The sequence below is a fragment of the Anolis carolinensis genome, chromosome 4 (assembly GCF_035594765.1).
Source record: "Anolis carolinensis isolate JA03-04 chromosome 4, rAnoCar3.1.pri, whole genome shotgun sequence".
NCBI lineage: Eukaryota > Metazoa > Chordata > Lepidosauria > Squamata > Dactyloidae > Anolis > Anolis carolinensis.
This window is the reverse complement of record NC_085844.1, coordinates 82,826,692-82,847,831: the sequence shown is the minus strand read 5'-3', so window position 1 is coordinate 82,847,831 and position 21,140 is coordinate 82,826,692. Positions and strand designations below refer to the sequence as shown.

The following is a 21,140-nucleotide window of genomic DNA, read 5'->3' as shown; positions in this document are numbered from 1 at the left end:
TTTTTGTCTTGTCTGTTCATTGATCAGGGAAAGATCCATTTAGGACTACAACTCTAGGACCTCATCCATGAGCGGGGGGACAGCCAGAAAAGCAGAGGGAACCATTTTACTCCATTCCCTCATTGAAGTCCGTCTTCTGGGATGGCCAGCCATCCCACATCCTTTCCCCATTGAGTTCCCGCTTTCCCCTGTTCGGAGTCAGGTAGCACCCAACTCCTCAACTGCCTACTAGGCTCTGTTTCATGCATTGTGGAAATAGAATCCTGTTGGAATTGCCCTTACATTATGTGATGGCCTCTATAGGACTCCCATGGGATTCCATTTCCAAAGTGCACAGAAATGGAGCCCAGAATCTGTAGGATAAGGTCTCTAGTATCCTCAAACATCATGGCCACGCCAATTGGAGATCACGAAAGTTGTAGTCCACAATGCTAATGTTCTCAAATTCTGCAGTTGATGGCACTGCATGCCTGTGGTACTGGTTATTCTTCTATAACTAGGTATGACAAGGAATGAGTGCATATATCTGCCCTTTTATGTCTAAGATACCCGGTGTCTGGGTCAAATCCTTTGTAATTTAGTACAATGAATGAATACAATACCTATACAAACCAAGGCAATTTTCTGGCTCCAGGCTCATTTCCCACATACTGTAATTTACTCAAAGTTTTTTGTATGTCAGAAGAGCACATTAATGGGCACACTGCAGCTGATGCAAAGAGAGGCCCTGCATGCAAAATACAAAAAACTCTCATATATTTGTGCCAGTGTAATTATCTCATTATACATAATCATAGAATCATAGAGTTGGAAGAGACCTCATGAGTCCCACCCCCTGCCAAGAAATAGGAAAATTGCATTCAGAATGGATGCACAGACTTCATTCTCAGATTTGAAAGGCAGCAAGAAAAGCCTTATTTGATCCCTCTAAAAACCTTGTGAGTGTCACATAAAAGGACTTCCATGCTGCCACCCCAAGTGGAAACCATCATCAAATAGTCCCATCTGTTTTCTAATTGCAATATTACAGGACATTACACATACATATTCATTACAAGCTAATGGAAGAATGGGTACAAAATTATCGTTTGGATTCTGTACGTTTTTGAATTTTGCAATGTTAAAAAAAGGCTAGAAAACCAAATCAACCAATATATTCTAAAATGCACTTATTAGGATAAAATACATTTAAATGTGCATACATTTAGATATATTTATATGTGATGGGAAATATATATGTGCATATTTTTATGTTTGTATAAGCACAAACAGAAATATATAGTTATACATACATGATACAGAGATACAAAGAGATGCAAGATAGACAGATATTGCTGTTGAATTTCTTTTTGTGTAGAAATGCAAGTTTAAGAGTTACATAAGACTGGAAATCAGCTGGTCTGATCATCCCTATCTATTAGGGCTGTGCAAAATTTACACATGCACATTGAGGCTCTAACGAGAGAAGCAAACAAAATTCTGGGAAAGTTGAGGGCGGGACCTTTTGAATTCTCTAACACAGGGGTTCTTGCCTTCCCAAACGACTTTTCCCAGAATTCTGCTGACCGTTTTCTGCTGCCACCTCCTCCTCCTTCCTGAAAGTTTTGGTGGAGGGAAACCCGTATTCATTATCTAAAGGGTTTTCAAGATAAAAGGGAATTGTTGAGAGTTGAATCAACCCTTTGAAACAGGCAAAGTTGAGAGGCAGTAACTCCAAAATTTACCTAATAGATTTATTATTATTATTATTATTATTATTATTGACACAACAACGTTGTATGACACAGCAAACAAGATAGACATGCTGGATTTCGTTTCACAAAACCACAAGTCGAACACTTCCCAAGTGTCTAGGACTGTGTGATGTATTTTCGGATGATGCGCGCAGATCCCAGCAGGGTGGCCTTTTGCAGTTGGCAGATCGTAATTTTGTCAATGTCTATTGTTTCCAAATGCCGGCTGAGATCTTTTGGCACGGCACCCAGTGTTCCCATCACCACCGGGACCACCTGCACTGGTTTCTGCCAGAGTCTTTGAAGTTCAATCTTGAGGTCCTGATAGCGGCTGAGTTTTTCATGTTGTTTTTCGTCAATGCGACTGTCACCTGGGATGGCAACATCAATTATCCAAACCTTGTTCTTTTCCACAACTGTGATGTCTGGTGTGTTGTGTTCCAGAACTTTGTCAGTCTGGATTCGGAAGTCCCACAGTATCTTTGCGTGTTCATTTTCCACGATCTTTGCTGGTTTGTGATCCCACCAGTTCTTTGCTGCTGGCAAGTGGTACTTGAGGCATAAGTTCCAATGGATCATTTGGGCCACACAGTTGTGCCTCTGTTTGTAGTCTGTCTGTGCAATTTTCTTACAGCAGCTGAGGATATGAGCAATGGTTTCGTCAGCTTCCTTGCACAGTCTGCATTTTGGGTCATCAGCTGATTTTTCGATCTTGGCCTTAATTGCATTTGTTCTGATGGCTTGCTCCTGGGCTGCAAGGATCAGGCCTTCTGTCTCCTTCTTCAGGGTCCCATTCGTGAGCCAGAGCCAGGTCTTCTCCTTATCAGCTTTTCCTTCAATTTTGTCAAGGAACTTTCTATGTAGTGTTTTGTTGTGCCAGCTGTCAGCTCTAGTTTGTAGTGCAGTTTTCTTGTACTGGTTTTTTGTCTGCTGTGCTTTGAGGAGTTTCTGATTTTTTACTTCAATCAAAGCAGGTTCTTCACTTTGCTTTACATATTCTGCCAGGGCATGTTCTTCTTCTTTGACCGCAGGTGCCACCTTGACGTGGTGGGGGGGCTTAACTGCTCCAATGATGACTGAGGGCTGTGCTGGCGGTAGTGTAACTACCAGGAGGTCCAACCAAGCCAGAGAAGCCTCAGCTGAGGAGCAGAACTAAGAGCACCTAACCCATTAGCATTATGGAGAATCAAACCCAAACGAAGTCTATACTGGCTCGGTCGTCGCCCAGGATAAAAAGGACCGCGGTGGATGCTGCTGATTCTGGACATCCATCGACAAGTGGGCTACGGAATCATCAAAACCCAAATGAACAGTCACAGAAGCGGCAGAAATATACAATGCCAGAAAACCGCACTATTATTATTATTATTATTATTATTATTATTATTATTATTATTATTATTTCAAAGGCTGGACGGGCATCTGCCTGGCGAAGGGACTTATACTGGGTGACCCCGGGGGTCTTCCAATGAAATAGTAGTTAAGTTTATGTTGGTTAAAATTCCCAAAAAATCAGTAGATGTACAAATCTGTCTGAAACTTGTGGGGAATTATGCCCTAGTTATATTGTATCATTGAAGGAGATCTTTTTCATATTCCCAAAAATCAGTGGCTGTATGAAACGTTCTGAAACTTGGTAGGGTAACACTGGTAAATGTGTTCTTCCATTGTAGCAAGTTTCATCCCAATAGCTCTAAAAATGTGGGAGAAAAAAGCCCTGGAAACTCCCCCTTTCTGCAATTACATAACAAAAAGTAACAAAACTTTTGTTATATCGGTATAGTTATGATATGGACTCCTTATGATGTTTTAGAAACACTTTAGAAATGATCCCCCCCCCAAAATAGTAATGAGTATTAAAACATTTTTTTTAATTGATCGCACAAGCCTACTATCTAGGATAAGCCATTTCTAGCATAGAATAAGAAAGTGTGATACACAACTCTTTGGATATTATTCCAGGTTGACATTTAGGCAGGATGTCAAAGTCAGTGTCTGTCTGGATCCCTAGTCCAAAGACTGAGCAAATGCTGACGCTCAGGGCTAAACAACATCTTGGTACCTTGAACCTTGCATATAAGTAATAGCATATTCAACATATTTAGTGAATCTCTCCTATTTTCAATGTTTTAATTTCAGTAACTATCACACTATCTGGTGTCCATATTAGTTAATGTGGAGTAAATTGTATAGATCCCTGAACAATTTATAAAGCCAAACCATATTCCTGGCATGATCATTCTCATAAATTGGGAATGATTATTGGCTATAGCTAATAGATGTAACTGGGCACTTAAGAAAACAAGTAGGAAAAAATAGAAATGCATGTGGTTGTGAAATCATTTTACAGAGTTTTGCAGTAGCACCCTTAAGCTTATTGGCTTTACATACTGAATAGCTATTGTTAGACAAAATCAAATGAGCCTTTGTATTAGCTATGCCTAAAGTCATTAGATCCTGTCTAAAAAAAAATGAGATAAATCTCCTTGAGCAGCTGTCTGCAGCTTCAACAGGTTGCATAGTCAAACATGACTCTTGCCAGTTCAAAAGTGAACATTCAAGGTGCAGCTACACTGTAAAATTAATGCAATTTTATATCATTTTAACTGTCATGGCTCAATGCTTTGGCATCATGGGAGCTCTAGTTTGGTGAGGAACCAGTACTCTTTGGCAGAGAAGATTTTAAAACCTTGTAAAATGACGTTACTAAGAAATTAGACCCCCTTCCAACAATATGAATTATATAAAATACTAGCTGTGCCCAGCTACGCGTTGCTGTGGTGAAGTGTGGTGGTATGGGAAATAAAGTATCAAGGATTATGGGTTATATAGGTGTGTGGAAGGGCCTTGAGTCTATATTGCCATATAATCCAGTTCAAATCAGATAATCTGTATTTTATAGGAAGTGGAAGAGGCCTAAGTGAGGCCTAACTATGGCTGAGGGGGTTGCTATGACATGAAGGGGGTGTAGCCTACCCTTCTGATTGGCAGCCAGGGGGAGAACGACTCTTCCTCGTCCTCTGTAATTTGGATTTGTTTTTCTAGATTTTTTTGATTGAAAGACATAGATTGGATGACTATGCCTTTTGTGGCCAAATTTGGTGTGATTTGGTTCAGTGGTTTTGTTGTTTACTCCATGGGAAAAACACACATTGCATTTTTATATATATAGACTAGCTTTGCCTGGCCACGCATTGCTGTGGCTTGTGCTTTCAGAGTGTTGTTCTTTATTTACTGTCCTGATTTTAGAGATTATATTGTTCTGTATTATTATATCATGGTAATTATTACATATTATATTGATAATCTTATATTTTCTGCTTAGAACTGGATTATGTGCCCTTCTACACAGCTGTATAAAATGCACACTGAAGTGGATTATATGACAGTGTGGACTCAAAATAATCCAGTTCAAAGATTATAAATGGGTTATATAGCTGTGTGGAAGGGCCTTGAGTCTACACTGTAATCCAGTTAAAATCTGATAGTTTGCATTTTATAGGCAGTGTGGAAGTGGCCTAAGTGAGGCCTAACTCTGCCTGTCCCCTGGGCTGAGTGGGTTGCTAGGAGACCAAGTGGGCGGAGCTTAGCCTTTTAACTGGCAGCAATTGGATAAAAACAATGATTTTTCTCCCTCTAATTAGGACTTTATTTTTCTTTCCTTTTTGTTGCATGAACATAGAGGCATGGATGAGGGGTTATGGTGCCAAATTTAGTGTTTCTGGGATGTGTAGTTTTGTTGTTTTGTCCTAGGCCGAAATTTCATTACCCTTTTATATATATACAGTAGAGTCTCACTAATCCAAGCCTCGCTTATCCAAGCCTCTGGATAATCCAAGCCATTTTTGTAGTCAATGTTTTCAATACATCATGATATTTTGGTGCTTAATTCGTAAATACAGTAATTACAACATAACATTACTGCGTATTGAACTACTTTTTCTGCCAAATTTGTTGTCTAACATGATGTTTTGGTGCTTAATTTGTAAAATCATAACCTAATTTGATGTTTAATAGGCTTTTCCTTAATCCCTCCTTATTATCCAAGTTATTCGCTTATCCAAGCTTCTGCCGGCCCGTTTAGCTTGGATAAGTGAGACTCTACTGTAGATATGATTTCTAATTGGAAAATAGGGCCAACCACATAGTCATTTCTAATTGTCCTAAAAAGAAACTTTCCATGGATTTCAATGGGATGTTACTTCCCCACACCATGGAATCCCTTAACAATACCTCCACACACCTAACAATAGAGCAAACCAGAGGACGCATAAGATGCCCAATGCCCTTTGTCCTCTTCCTGGGAACCATTCAGACTGATTAACATCAATTGTTTCACCAGCCCAGAGTATTGTCCTCACAGGCTGGGAAAACTGCCATGATTAGCATCCATTTCCTCACATTCTTTCCTTCACACACCCCATGAGAGGTGGAACCAGCAACAGCCAGAAAACTTCAAATGGAGCAATGATAATTTAGTCAATTTCCCACCTTGCCTCAGGTTAGCTCATAAGCAGATTCACGACTCCTCCAATGAGGCTACGGATCCTAGCCAACACCCTCCAAGACCAATGGGAAGTCAGCACTGCAATTTTCCATTGTTTTGTACTGCAAATAACCCATATGTTCACAGTTGAGATATGTCAGTACTTTGAGCTCTAGCTCTGCTGATTTACCTTCTGGCCAGGAAGAATAAAAGACCTCAGCCTTGCCTTCAAACCCATTTGTGCCTTTTTTGATCTTCAGACTGCTTAGCAGTTTGGGCTTCTGAACCCCGCAATTTAGGGGAGCTGAAATCACACAATGACACTTGTCATGATTCCATAGCATTGAGTCATGGCTGTTACAGTGGTTAAAGTAGTGTCAAACTATATTAGCTCTACAGTGTAGCTGCACCCTGAATCACTTCTAGAATTTCATTTAATCTCCTGTTTTTGGACTTGGCCCAGTGAGAATTTGCTTGACTAAAGTTTTCCACCACTGATTTAGGGGCTCAGATCACATAACACATCTAAATACAAAAGGGAATTAAAATACCCTCTAAGCCAGGGGTCCTCAAACTTTTAAAGCAAAGGGCTGGTCCACAATCCTTCAGACTGTTGAGGGGCCGAATTATCATTTGAAAAAAAAAATACAAATTCCTATGCACACTGCACATGTCTTATTTGTAGTGCAAAACAACAACAACAATGAAAGAAAAATACAATATTTAAAAATGAAAACAATTTTAACCAACATAAATCTATCAGGATTTCAATGGAAAGTGTGGACCTGCTTCTGGCCAATGAGATAGTCAAGTTAATTAGGATTGTTATTGTTGTTGTTGTTGTTGTGTGCCTTCAAGTCATGTCAGACTTTGGGCGAGCCTGAGTCTAAAATTATTCCTTTATTTATTTACTACATTTATTTACTACATTTATATCCCACCCTTCTCACCCCAAAGGGGACTCAGAGCAGCTGTATGTACATACAATATATTATATTATTAGCATAGCACAATATTAGCATTATATATTACTATACATTGAACTATACCACTATACTGTAATATTATATGTAATATATAAAATAAAATTTAATATTATTATATGGTATTATTATTAGTATTATATTGTATAACATTACATTATTTTTATCAATATTATATGTATATATCATATATTATATTATTAAAACTGATATAAAAATATTATATTATAAAATGGAGGGCGGGGGCCAGGTAAATGACCTTGGAGGGCCGCATCCGGCCCCTGGGCCTTAGTTTGGGGACCCCTGCCCTAAAGGCACCAGATTCTGTTTGATTTTGAAAGATAAGCAAAGTCAGCCCTGATTATAATTTGATGGGAGACCATCAGTGAATGCTAGGTTGCCTAAAAAGGCCATATGAAATTCTTAAGTTGATGGCTTTTTTTTCATGTCAGGAGTGACTTGAGAAACTGCAAGTCGCTTCTGGTGTGAGAGAATTGGCTGTCTGCAATGATGTTGCCCAGGGGACGCCCAGATGTATTGACGTTTTTACCATCCTTGTGGGAGGCTTCTCTCATGTCCCCGCATGGAGCTGGAGCTGAAAGAGGGAGCTCATCCGCGCTCTCCCCAGGTTGGATTCGAACCTGGCAACCTTCAGGTCAGCAACCCAACCTTCAAGTCACAAGGCTTTAACGCACTATGCCACCGGGGGCTCCAAGTTGACAGCTTACTTGAAGGCACATATACACAGATGATGATGATGATGATGATGATGATGATGATGATGATGATGATGATGATATAACTTCCCCCCGAGGGGACTTCGTGCAGCTCACATGGGGCCAAGCCCAACAACATACAATAAAATACAGTGGTATAAAATACACAGTATAAAAGACATAATATAAAATACAGTTATAACTATAAAATATAGTTATAGATGCCAGTGGTACAAGACTCTTTGCCTAGATTCCAAAGAAAATCTGTTTGTCACTCACTTGGCAATAAATTATCTAATTTTTTGCTTTAGCAACCAGAAGTTCTGCAGCCATTTAATATGATTCTATCACTGAGCACCATGAAAAGCTTCACCTTCTGATTTTTGAATAGCAAATTCTGGCTAACATCAACCAAGTTGTTATCTCTGGTACATAGCCAGGTGATAAGAGAAGATATCACAGTAACCTGGAGATAAGGAGAAGCTGTGATACATCACTTGTTCTCCAATCAACACCATATTCATCAGAAGACAGCAAGAAAAGGGCAGGGCTGACCCAAGGTATCTTACTGCTTTCCACATACAAATTAATCTTGCTTCAATATTAGTTAGGAGAAAGTATCTTTTACCATTCTCGAAGGCCAGTTTAGGGAACAGAGGCCAGGTCTGCAAGTTTCTCCTGCAGTGCCTTTTTGCCTTTTCCTGTCCCACTCGCAGAATACCTTTCATCTGAATTTTCTCTCCAATGGTTTAAAAAGTTATAGGCTCATATGAAGTTTCCCAAAACCAGAGTCTCAAGGTATGCAAGCAAAAACATGGCCTAAAACTATTTGTCAATGGTGATACAGGACATTGCCTGGGGCATGAGATTCTTTGAGATTATTGAAAGGGTTTCAAAGCAAACTCAAGAATTGCAGCGCTTACCAAGAAATTTCGTGCAGGTAATAACATGCACGCAGCCAAAGCCTTGAAAAGCAATAAAACATTTCCTCTCCCTCCTCCTCTTACTAAAACAATCAAGAAATCTTATTTGGCATTTTACTTATGCATTGCTTCACAGTAATAGTCACACATTTCTGGAAATCTTAGTTTAGACAAACCTATGGCCACCAAGCTTCTCATATCTCTCCCTCTATATATGTGTGTGTGTATGTGTGTGTGTATGTGTGTGTGCGTATGTATATGTGTGTGTGTGTGTGTGTGTGTGTATATATATATATATATATATATATATATATATATATATATATATATTAAAGGTAAAGGTTTCCCCTGATGTTAAGTCCAGTCATGTCTGACTCTGGGGGATGGTGCTCATCTCCATTTCTAAGCCAAAGAGCCAGCATTGTCCGTAGACACCTCCAAGGTCATGTGGCTGGCATGACTGCATATATGGTTTGGAGCCCCGGTGGCAAAGTGTGTTAAAGCACTGAGCTGCTGAACTTGCAGACCAAAAGGTCCCAGGTTCAAATCCCAGGAGCGGCGTGAGTGGCCGCTGTTAGCTCCAGCTCCTGCCAACCTAGCAGTTCGAAAGCATGCCAATGTGAGTAGATCAATAGGTACCGCTCCGGCGGGAAGGTAACGGCGCTCCACGCAGTCATGCCGGCCACATGACCTTGGAGGTGTCTACGGACAACGCCGGCTCTTCGGCTTAGAAATATCGGAGTACAAACATCTCTATCTGCGGTAATTGATGTTCCCTGGTCTGATCACGCTGTCCTGAAGGCCCGGATTAAGATTCCATCTCCTCCTCTCCATCTTGCCAAATCAATCTTTGCTCGGCCCAGGAGACTCATGGAACCTGCTAGGTTCTTGAATGCCCTTAAGGGCCTGGGAACTGTGTGTGCCACTCTCAATGAGCTAGTCGACAACTGGAATGTCAGTTTGTTGGCTGCCTTGGATGAGATTGCCCCCAGACGCCTCCTTCGCCCTCACCGGAATCGCTCCCCCTGGTACACTAACGAGCTACGGATGATGAAGCAAGCACGAAAGCGGCTGGAACATCGGTGGCGACGGAAACCCGATGAGATGTCACTGTCCGCTTTCAAGGCTTTTTGCAGGTCCTACGAATCAGCCATCAAGGACGCTAAAAAATCTTACAATTCCTCCTTAATAGCCTCTGCTAGATCGCGCCTAGCGCAAGTATTCAAAATTGTTCGTGCTCTGACCACTCCAGCTCCCTTAGTCCAAAACCCAGCAACCACGGCTCTCACAGCAGTGGCATTCCAGAAGTTTTTCACTGATAAAATCACCGTGCTGGACTTAACGTCAGGGGAAACCTTTACCTTTTTTAATATATGGTTTGCATTTTTGTGCCAGAATATATATTTGTATATTTGTATTGCCTAGACCAGGGGTCTCCAAACTAAGGCCCGTGGGTTGGATGCGGTCATTTACCTGGCCTCTGTCCTAGAATCATAGAATAATAGAATAATAGAATCATAGAGTTGGAAGACACCTCATGTGCCATCCAGTCCAACCCCCTGCCGAGAAGCAGGAAATCGCATTGAAAGCAACCCTGACAGATGGCCATCCAGCTTCTGCTTAAAAGCCTCCAAAGAAGGAGCCCCCACCATACTCTGGGGCAGAGAGTTCCACTGCTGAACAGCTCTCACAGTGAGGAAGTTCTTCCTAACGTTCAGGTGGAATCGCCTTTCCTGTAGTTTGAAGCGATTGTTCCGTGTCGTAGTCTTTAAGGCAGCAGAGAACAAGCTTACTCGCTCCTCCCTATGACTTCCCCTCATACATGTATACATTGCTATCGTGTCCCCTCTCAGCCTTCTCTTCTGCAGGCTAAACATACCTAGCTCTTTCAGCCGCTCCTCATAGAGCTTGTTCTCCAGACCCTTGATCTTTTTAGTCGCCCTCCTCAGGAAACCTAAATATTAGACTTAGGGCTGACCTAAGTTTGAAATGACTTGAAGGCACACAACAACAACAATTGTAATTTTGGCTCCCCAACAGTCTGAGAGACCGTTCTCAAAGACCATGAAAGGCACTGCAGACTAACTCAACCAGAGAAATCAGCCATAGCAGAGCACTTGATGAACCAACCTGGACACAGTATATTATTTGAGAGCACAGAAAAATGCTTGACCACTCCAACAACTATCATGTCAGACTACACAGAGAAGCCATTGAAATTCACAAGCATGTGGACAACTTCAACAGAAAGGAGGAAACCATGAAAATGAACAAAATCTGGCTACCAGTATTAAAAAACTCGAAAATCAGAACAGTAAAGAAGAAACAACACTCTGAAAACAGAGGAGTTCCAGACATGGGAACTAAGGACAGCTAACAAAGGATGCCCCCAGGCAGAAAGTAGCCAGTAGATGAAGCTATTCAATGCAAATTAGGGTGATTAACTGCAACATTCACGCTGGCCTCCAACTGACAAGAGTTTTTCTTTCACCCTGGACTTTCCACAGATATATATAAATCTTTCTTGCTTAGTTTCTCCGTACCTCACAACCTCTGAGCATGCCTGCTATAGATGTGGGCGAAACATCAGGAGAAAATACTTCTAGAACATGGCCATATAGCCCGGAAAACATACAACAATCCTGTGATCCTGGCCATGAAAGCCTTCAACAACACATTGAGTCTACATTGCCAGATAATCTGGAATAAGCAGATAACCTGGGATCAGATCCTGGGATATAGAGCCAGCCTGATGTCAAAGTCTCTTATTTATAGGGTTACCATGAGTTGATGTTGCTTTGAAATAAAATTTGTCATTTACAATGCAACATAAAACAAATAAATTAAAAGCACAACAATAACATACATGGTCAGCATCTAGCCTTTTAGACCAGTTTACTGCAGATCGGTTTATATGCTGAAGGCCTTCCTGTGTACAAAAAGATGTTTTTGCAGACCAGCATGAAAACAACATGGGCCAGAAATCCCACAGATATGTACCTTCCTCCCTGGTACTAAAGGAAGGAACATAACTAACTAGTCAGAATTTCATGGTATACTGCATTAATATCTGCAAACAAACTAGGGAAAGGAGCCAAGTTGTGATGCAGGTTTATTTTCAAGAATTATTACAAAACTTTAAGCCACAATTTCCTGGTTTCAATGTTATTGGGAAGTCCTGCTTTAATACAAGTCAGGAATTTTTTTACCTTTAAATTGATGTGTGACAGAAGGAGCAGGAGAGGAGGGGCAAAGGTCTGTCCCCGATGTACTTAAGTTGAATCACTTAAACACCAAACAGCTGTCTGGCAGCATGAATACAGCTATTTCTTCTAACCACCAGGATACTGTCTAGTGCGAGCACATAGGAGGGAGGGTAGACTGAGGATACAAACAGTGTCACAGATATATTAAGGCTATAAGGGCCACAACCTGACACAGATCTTGCTTCATGCAACTAATCCCATCTTTTGTTCCGCTGACGTAAACATTATGAATGGTGTGGGTGAGGTTTGCTTATGTCGCAAAGGTCTTTGCCTGATTAGATTAACCTCTTTTCGAAACCCTTGAATATGCATTCATGTTGATCCTAATTAGTCTGTGAAGTCTGCATTGCTTATTCATTAAAATGGCTTCTTTTCCACTATTTCTCCACCTAGGGGATTTTATTCCTGCCTTCCCAGAATACTTTAGATTGTTAAAAGCTGTATGAGGCATTGTTCTATTCCGTCATTCTGTCAGTTTATTAATTGATTATACTCTGGCCAACGTATCATTGCACAGTAAATGCTGGAAGAATCCAAGTAGCTCAGGTTATGAAGTCAGACATTTGAAAGCACAATGGTAGGTATTTCATTCCAATGACATGTTTTTTCAAAGTATTTGCAAAGTTCTTTAAGCTGAATTAAAATCAAACCGGTCTGCCCCTGTTTGCCCTTAAATTGTTTGATGTAATTATTCAATCAGTCTCATCTTGGCAATGTGAGTGCAGAAATCTGGCTGGCAGGAGAAGGAACAAAGGAATACATATGGGGCAAAGGACATGCATGGGAGAAGAAAATCAAGTTAAGGTAAAGGTAAAGGTTTCCCCTGACATTAAGTCTCTAATATTCTTCCCTCCAGTGAGCAGTCGGGCATTATTTCCTGGAGGATGGACTGGTTGGACCAGGGGTCCCCAAACTAAGGCCCGGGGGCCGGATGCGGCCCTCCAAGGTCATTTACCTGGCCCCCGCCCTCAGTTTTATAATATAATATATTGTATATACATATAATATTGATAATAATATTATAATGTAATACAATATAACACTAATAATAATAATACCATACAATAGTATTAATTATATACAGTAGAGTCTCACTTATCCAAGCCTCGCTTATCCAAGCTTCTGGATTATCCAAGCCATTTTTGTAGTCAATGTTTTCAATATATCATGATATTTTGGTGCTAAATTTGTAAATACAGTAATTACAACATAACATTACTGCGTATTGAACTACTTTTTCTCTCAAATGTGTTGCATAACATGATGTTTTGGTGCTTAATTTGAAAAATCATAACCTAATTTGATGTTTAATAGGCTTTTCCTTAATCCCTCCTTATTATCCAAGATATTCGCTTATCCAATCTTCTGCCGGCCCGTTTAGCTTGGATAAGTGAGACTCTACTGTATTACTAATAATATTACTAATAATATTACAGTATAGTGGTATAGTTCAATATAGTAATATATAATGCTAATAGTGTGCTATGCTAACAATATAACATATTGTATGTACATATAATTTGTAAGCCACTCTGAGTCCCCTTTGGGGTGAGAAGGGTGTGATACAAATGTAGTAAATAAATATAGTAAATAAATAAATACATTTTAGACTTAGGCTCGCCCAAAGTCTGAAATGACTTGAAGGCACACAACAACAACAACAACAACAACAACAATCCTAATTAACTTGACTATCTCATTGGCCATAAGCAGGCCCACACTTCCCATTGAAATCCTGTTAAATGTATGTTGGTTAAAATTGTTTTTATTTTTAAATATTGTATTGCTCTTTTATTGTTATTTCATTGTTCTTGTTGTTGTTTTTGCACTACAATTAAGACATGTGTAGTGTGCATCGGAATTTGTTTGTATTTTTTTTCAAATGATAATTTGGCCCCTCAATAGTTTGAAGAATTGTGGACTGGCCCTCTGCATAAAATGTTTGGGGACCCCTGGGTTGGACCTTCTTGCGGTCCAAGGCACTCTCAGGATTTTCCTCCAGCACCAAAGTTCAAAAGCGTCTATCTTCCTTCGCTCAGCCTTCCTTATGGTCCAGCTCTCGCAGCCATAGATTACTATGGGGAATACCATAGCTTTCACTATGCGGACTTTCATTGCCAGTATGATGTCTCTGCTTTTCACTATTTTATCGAGGTTGGCCATTGCTCCCCTCCCAAGAAGTAAACGTCTGCATCTGCATCTGCAGTCTGCATCTGCAGTGATCTTCGCACCTAGAATTACAGCTCTGTATATATTCCCATTCCCCAGCCCTATTGATTACAGTCTGGTTATGTAAACAATATGAGTGAGCGCTTTTTTATTCTGAGTTTTATGCAGTTGTTACATGTTTATGGGTTTTATCCAATTGTATTTTGTATTGTGTTTTATATCATGTCTTGCTTTTAGGCACCTTGCGCCTTGTGTAAGCCGCCCCAAGTCCCTTCGGGGAGATGGTGGCGGGATACAAGAATAAATTATTATTGGCACAACATTGTATGACACAGCAAACAAGTGTCTAGGACTGTGTGATGTATTTTCGGATGATGCATGCAGATCCCAGTAGGGTGGCCTTTTGCAGTTGGCAGATCGTAATTTTGTCGATGTCTATTGTTTCCAAATGCCGGCTGAGATCTTTTGGGATGGCACTTATTATTATTATTATTATTATTATTATTATTATTATTATTATTATTATTATTATTATTATTACACAGCAAACAAGATAGACATGCTGGATTTCGTATCACAAAATCACAAGTCGAACACTTCCCAAGTGTTTAGGACTGTGTGATGTATTTTCGGATGATGTGCGCAGATCCCAGTAGGGTGGCCTTTTGCAGTTGGCAAATAATAATTATCATTGTTATTATTATTATTATTATTATTATTATTATTATTATTATTATTATTATTGATGTGGTTTTTTGCTAGCGATTATATAAGAGAAATACAACCTCTAAATACTGTATGTGTGTATACGTACACCAAATTTAATTCAGATTTTTCAGTATCTAATAGTATTCATGTACTATAGAAAAATATGCTGAACAGCCAATTTAAAACAAAGGCCTCACACTGTGCAGCCAACAAGCTCGGTTAAAAGGAAATCATGACATATTTAGAAAAGAACAGATTTTAAAGAACTAAGAGTAATAGCCCTCTTGTGCTACATTTTTTAAAACTAGCATGCTGGTGTAGTTTTGAGGCTTAGTCTTGTGGTGCTCAGAAATAAACATTGCATAAGATTCTCTGTCAACAAAAATATGTTGATGGTGTCTTTTTGGCATAGCTCGTGTCCTTGAGCCATGTGGGTTGTGGCTGGCTATTTGACCTTCATTTCTGACTGACAGACTGAGATTCATGCTGTATAAATGGAAAACACTGAAGTCTTTTGGTTCAAGTTCTGTGGAAAGGAAGGAGGAAGTCTGAACCTGTAATTAAGTCTAGTGACCTCTGTGGAAATCCTTTGCCTCCAACTGTCAACAGTTTCCTTCTCAAACAGTGATAATGTTTTTTATTCAAGGAACATTTTTCTTAGGAGATTCATCCCAGCTGGACCTCTAGATGCCAAGTACCTGAACATTTTATGAAAAGGATAAAGCATCATTTGCGTCAATGACAGGAACAATAATTCTTGTTCTACATATTTCAAATACATATACATGTAGAGCAAGGATGGTGGATATGTTAAAATTGAATATCCAATTGAGTGCATCTTCCCATTTACCAAGGTATGACCCAAGACTTTTGAAGTCTGAGATGACATCACTCCCACCCAATTCTATGTACAGAAGTCAGCTAGACTGGCAACTGCGATTTTCTTCAGCATAGGCTTGTGATCTCCACTGCACTTGATAGCAACAGGCTAGCTTAGATCAAAGCAGTCTATGGACCAGTGCCAGTCTACAAGTTGCTAGCTGCTGATCCGCAGAGAGTTTCCAGAAACAACCCTGCCAATCCCTACTTCAAGTAGCTTAAGAAGCACTGTCCTAGGAAATACAAATATTAGAGAACTAGCTGAGCCCAGCCATGCGTTGCTGTGGCTAGGACTTTATTTTTCTTTTCTTTTTGTTGTATGAACCTAGAGGCGTGGATGAGAGGTTGTGCTGTCAATTTTCGAGGTTGTGGGGCATTTAGTTTAGTTGTTTTGTCCGGTGCCGGGATTCCATTACCCTTTTATATATATAGATGGTGTAAGAAGAAAAAAGGCAGTCAGGAAAAACAGGAACAAAGCCTAAAGGGAAAACACTAAACTTCTTTCTACTGGCGGCTACATACTCTCCCATCCGCCATAGGGTAGTGGTGGCAGGCCAAGTAAGTAGCAGAGAAGAGCGGAAACTAATGTGTCCCAAATCCCAAAAATGCCCATAATGACAACTCATTCTGCTCCCCACCACATGCCTAGATCTGGGACTTCCATTAACTTGTTTAGGCTTCCCAGTTTTTTTGGCTGTTTCTCACTTTTGTTCACATTAGCTCTAAAGCAAGCATTGGGCCACTGCGCAAAAGCCAACCTTGTACATGTCTTGACACAGATAGTAAATGTGTGATTCACCCTGTTTCCATGACCCTTCTACACTTTTTGAAAGAAGGAGAGATCGCATAAAATCCATAAAAGTATCATACCTTCTATTTAGAAAGGGGTGGGCAACATCCCAAAGTGAATTGTGAGTTATTCTAGAGCAGATCATTAAACAAACAAGCTGTAAGCACTTGGAAAAGAATGCCATACTCACAAAAAGTCAACATGAGTTTCTCAAAAACAGGTCATGCTAGATGACTTTTAATAAAGTTACAAGCTCGGTAGATGAAGCATCTCTTAATTTCAGTAAGGCCTTTGGCAAGTTCTCCCATGATCCTCTTGTAAGCAAACTCGTGAAATTTGGGTTAAACAATACTATCATTAAGTGGATTGGGAATTAGTTAATTGACCAAACACAAAGAGTGCTCACCAATGGATCCTCCTCATCCTGGAGAAAAGTGGTCAGTCTGGTACCACAGGATTCAGGTCTGGTGTTATGTGATTTCAGCATCCTCAAGAACAGTGTATTTGGAAGCCCAATATGTCCAGAAGGCTAAATTAGACACAGACAGGCTAGAAGACAAAACCAGAGGTCGACTCTCAATGGCCAAAGAGGATTTCAGTGAAGAAAGCACTCCAAAGTACTGACATAACCCAACTGTAAACACATGGTTTTATTTATAGAACATCTGACAGAAAGAAGAAGCAGTACAAAACAATTAAAATTACTTGGTTTCCCATTGATCCTGAAGAGTGCCGGCTAGGATCTACAGACCCATTGGAGGAATCATGAGTTTACTTTTGCCTCTGAGCCAATCAGATGCAGCGTGGGAAATTTAATAAGTCATTCATGGACTTGAAGTCATGTGCCTGTTGTGAGTCCTTCCCTGAAACTGGGTGTGTCTGGGTGGAATTCAGTTTGATGGGTGGTTGATGTGTCCTAATGGTCCTGATGGTCCAATGCCAGCTATACAAAGGAGATGCTGGCCAATGGACAAAAAGTATTTAAGGCACAGTTACATACAATGGAGGATTCACAGAGTGGGTCTGGATAGGTGCTATAGATGAGGCAATGTTCCCAGGGCAGGCCTAGATCATATCATGCCAGAAAGATAAAAAATATTGAATTATGGCAATGAGGGTGAGGTAAGAGCAAGGTGAGTTCATGTTCCATAGAATTTCTAAGGAATTTCATACATAGCTTACTTTTTAGGGGATTAGAAATGACCATGTGACTGGCTATATTTTCTACTGGAGCCATATTTCATAACTCATAATTCATATTGTTTGTGTCTGATTGCTCAATAACACTGGGCTATTTAACATCTTTATCAATGAATGATGGAACAGAAGACAAGTTTATAGAATTTGCAGATGGCATTAAATTGGGAGGGATAATAGCAATAGCCCAGATGACATGACCAGATTCGAAAATGACCTTAATAGATTAGAGAGCTAGGCCAAAACTAACAAAATGAATCTCAACAGGGAAAAATGTAATGGTAAATGTGTCAAACTCATTTTCATCAAGGGCCACATCAGCATTATGATTGCCTTCAAAGGGTCATTAAATTTATGGACAAAGAGTTCATGGATACAAAGGGTCAATTATAATTTTTTTCAGTGCTATTTTACAAAGTTTGTGTGCCCAGATGTTATGTAAGGCATTGATGTCATTGTATGAATTTTAATTGTAAATTTTTAAAACTTATGTTTGATATGTGTTCCTAAGGTATTGAACAAGTGCCATGTGTAAGCCGCCTTGAGTCCCCTCCAGGGTGGAGAAAGGTGGGGTACAAATAGGATAAATAAATAAATAAATTATTGAACAATAACTCCCACCATTTTTTATTGTCTGCCATGTGGACTGTGGATAATGAGAATACTATCCCAAAAGCACATGTGGCTCTGAGACTGGGGAAAGGTTAAAGGACATTTTAAAGTCAGGCATATTCACAAGCCTTGCCTCTAAAGTCAAACTCCATTATCCTGACTAAACAGAATTAACTGCAGCCTTCCAAATGTTACTGTATCACAACTCCCATCAGCTCTAGTCATGATATCTAATGATGAGGAAGACAGGAGCTGTAGCCCAACATCTGGAGGGCCACATAAAATGACATGGCAAGCTGAATTTGGCCCGCATGCTCTATGTGCTCTATAATGTGGAGAAATTATCTGACATCCGCCTGCACATACTGAATTGTTGCAATTGCCACCAAATGTCAGCAACCACCAAATTGTGGAAGTGGCAGCGATAGTAGCAACACTGCAGCTCTAGGTGGTTCAATGTGGAAATCTACCTCTAGAAACTTGATTGGCTCTTGTTTAGGACTTCAGGGCATGTATTGGTACAGGGCATGTATTGGTGATTGTCACTGGGATGTATGGATTGGCTCAATTATAAAGGATTTGATTTGAATGGCAGGTATTACAACAATAATAGCTGCTTGATGAGATAGAACTTGGCTGACTCAAATATGCAAGTTGTCCCTGGATGCTAGTCATCAAGCAACGAACATGCACGTGTGAATCTAGTCTATGGTGCATTTCCCATACTCTGTAATACAAACACACTGAGGACACTAGTATTCCAAAAGGCAATAATTCCATAGTATATAACTAGCAATCTAACTCCTTTTCATGCTAAAACATAAGAGAAAACAAGCAAAATAACAAAGATTAGTTCAAAATCTGATACAACTTGTCAGTGAAAACCTGCTGTGCTGGTCTATCTCTCAAAAATGCAGCTATCTTCCAAGAAAAAAAATTAGCTTTGCTCTTTGGAGGGAAAACATCCCTATCGGTCTACAAAAGAAATATTTACTTTGAGAGAAGCGTAAACTGTTATGAATATAGCTTTTTAAAGTATGTTTGGGGCTTCTTTTTAAAAAAAGAAAGATACCAGTAAACATCTAACCCCGTTTCCGTGTGAACATGAACTATTTGTTCCATCCTCAAGGATAACACAAGAGGCAAAACAAAGAACAACACAACAATGAGAACTTCCTACACACATGCTGCTATTTGTAGCTTTTCTATTATGAATGGGAATTAAACCACACTGTTTCAAGTCAATAATCATGACTGCTTCCCCCTCTCCCCTCCGTCGTGAACTGGTTTCTTTAAAAGTAACCTAATTTGCCAAAAGGAAATGTTTCTGGCAGAATTACCAGAAATGTTTACTATTACAATTCTGTTTTGAAAAATGGTATTATAAATCTATAGCCACAGGCAGAGTATCTGGTGCATCTAGAATAACTGGTGATGGAAGAAATATTATGGAGTTTGTTGATGGGCTGACACAGCTTTTTTATATGAAAGAGATATAAAATAAAATAAAATAAAATAAAAATAGTAGAACTCCAAAGCAGTGGTGATTCATTGGTCCATCAGTTATTCACAGCTCAGTAGTGAAATTCCCAGAAATTGTCCTCAAGCAACTAGACCTACTTTTGCCATTTCTCTTATCCTTAGTCAACTATACAATCACATCTACTTGGCAAGAAATGGGCTTTGGCAAGATTATGGAGATTTGCGAGTTCAGCTCTCTCCTATCAAATCAGAAGATCTAGCTAACTGCACTTAAATACAAGAATCTCAATGAATGCAGATCTGACATTTGTGTATTCCATGTATATTATCAAACATAGCAGAATAACATTGTCATGTCAAGAGTGTAGTTTTTATATCATAAATTACCACTTGTGGCCATTCAGTTGTGATGCTGTATAATGGATAAGCAGTAGCAGATTAAAGATGTAAGACAAGATTAGCTAGTCTTAATATTTATTTGCAGAGCCAAATGTAGCTTTGGATGATCTGTTAGTCAGTTTTACTAGAAAGAAATATGTGAGGTATAAATTAAAGCAAAGAAAAAACTATTGGCAAAACCCACCAAATCAATAAAAAGGAACTGCTGAAATCAGTTAAAGCTGATGGTTATGTGGTGCATTTAGAATATCAGATGGTAGCTACATGTTATATTTAGAGCAGGTCTGATGAGCCTCTGGTCCTCCATATAACCATCACAAGGGCCAAAGTTTTCCGATCTCTGACTCAAAATGTCCAAAATAAGGAGGAAGATAGAACATGGGAAAGAAAAAGAAACCAACAAATAACCTGGGGGAACTCAGGGAAGAAGCTCTACAAAATAATAAATTTGCACTCCATCCCCTTACACACACATAGGACTTCATCCCACGCAATAAGTAAAGAGTTGGGGGTCGTTGTTTTTCCCTTAAGCTTTGCAACGCCCCATATGGAAATTAAACAAATTATTTCCCTACCCTCATCACACGTTTTCCATTGTTCAGCTTTCTTTTCAAATTATCTGTTTGCTTTCCCATCAAACAGGAAGCATTCTCCTTCCATTGTTCCTTCCCTACTTTCTTGTACTTGAAGAAATCCTCTGTGCTTGTTCCCACAAAAGTAGTTTTTAATGAAAGATAATTGATTGGGGTTTCTTTTATTCTATATTACAATTTATAAGTGCAGATACCTCTCAATTC

At 39.6% G+C, this 21,140-nt stretch overlaps 1 long non-coding RNA gene across 1 annotated transcript in view; it reads right to left on the bottom strand.

Moving 5' to 3' along the window:
- Positions 1-21,140, bottom strand: part of LOC134298986 (uncharacterized) — a 53,238-nt gene that overhangs the window by 12,871 nt on the left and 19,227 nt on the right. The window contains exon 2 of the long non-coding RNA XR_010006141.1: positions 17,060-17,202. This is a non-coding gene — a long non-coding RNA (uncharacterized LOC134298986). The remainder of the gene's footprint in view (positions 1-17,059; positions 17,203-21,140) is intronic.